Raw genomic sequence first — 1,266 nt, 5'->3', positions numbered from 1 at the left:
AGTTCTATGCAATGATGAATCTGAGGAAATAGCTCCAAGGTCTGAAATTCCAGCAAATATTGCTCCAACTGCTGAAGATTTGCCACCTGCAGAAGCACCTATTGAAACAGAACAAGCTGTCCCTCGAGTCCGAAAAAGACCTGCATGGATGCAAGATTATCAGGTAACCGGTGTTAATATCAATGATGAGACAATTGCTCATTTTGCACTATTTGCAGATTGTGACCCAATAAGTTTTGAAAGTGCTGCGCAAGAAAAAAAATGGAAGGAGGCAATGGATGTTGAAATCTCAGCAATTGAGAAAAATAACACCTGGGAGCTTACTGATCTACCAAAAGGGCAAAGGACCATTGGAGTTAAATGGGTTTATAAAACTAAACTCAATGAGAATGGTGAAGTTGATAAGTACAAGGCGCGCTTAGTGGCCAAGGGATATAAGCAAGAGTATGGTGTGGATTACAAAGAGGTCTTTGCTCCAGTAGTCAGACTCGATACCATCAGGTTGGTGGTGGCATTGGCAGCCCAAAACAAATGGCCAATTTATCAATTGGACGTGAAATCAGCCTTCCTACATGGAGAATTGCAAGAGCAGGTATATGTCGATCAACCCCCTGGTTACATTAAGTATGGTAGCGAAAATAAAGTTTGCAAATTGAAAAAAGCATTATACGGGCTAAAACAAGCTCCACGAGCTTGGTATAGTCGCATTGATGCTTATTTCAATAAGGCAGGATTTAGAAAATGCCCTTATGAGCATACACTTTATACTAAAGTTGAAGATAGGAAGCTTGTCATTGTATGCTTGTATGTAGATGATTTAATTTATACTGGGAATGATCATGTATTGCTTAAAAATTTTAAGCAATTGATGATGACTGAGTTTGAAATGTCGGATCTTGGCTTGATGCATTACTTTCTCGGAATTGAAGTGAAGCAGTATTCTAGTGGAATTTTTATTTCACAAAAGAAATATGTCCAAGAAATTTTAAGGAGATTTGGTATGACAAACTGTAACTCTGTCACCACACCAGCAGAGACAGGGCTGAAGCTTGAAAAGGATTCTACAGGAAAGAGGACTGACAACACTTTCTACAAGCAAATCGTGGGAAGTTTGATGTATTTAACAGCCACTAGACCTGATATAATGTACTCTGTAAGTCTTATAAGTAGGTACATGGAAAGTCCAAGAGAAGCTCACTTACTGGCTGCTACAAGAATTCTCAGGTATTTGCAAGGTACTGCTGATTTTGGCATTTTGTACAAAAA

This window comes from Solanum tuberosum, unplaced genomic scaffold (genome assembly GCF_000226075.1).
Source record: "Solanum tuberosum cultivar DM 1-3 516 R44 unplaced genomic scaffold, SolTub_3.0 scf00566, whole genome shotgun sequence".
NCBI lineage: Eukaryota > Viridiplantae > Streptophyta > Magnoliopsida > Solanales > Solanaceae > Solanum > Solanum tuberosum.
This window is presented reverse-complemented; position numbering follows the sequence as displayed.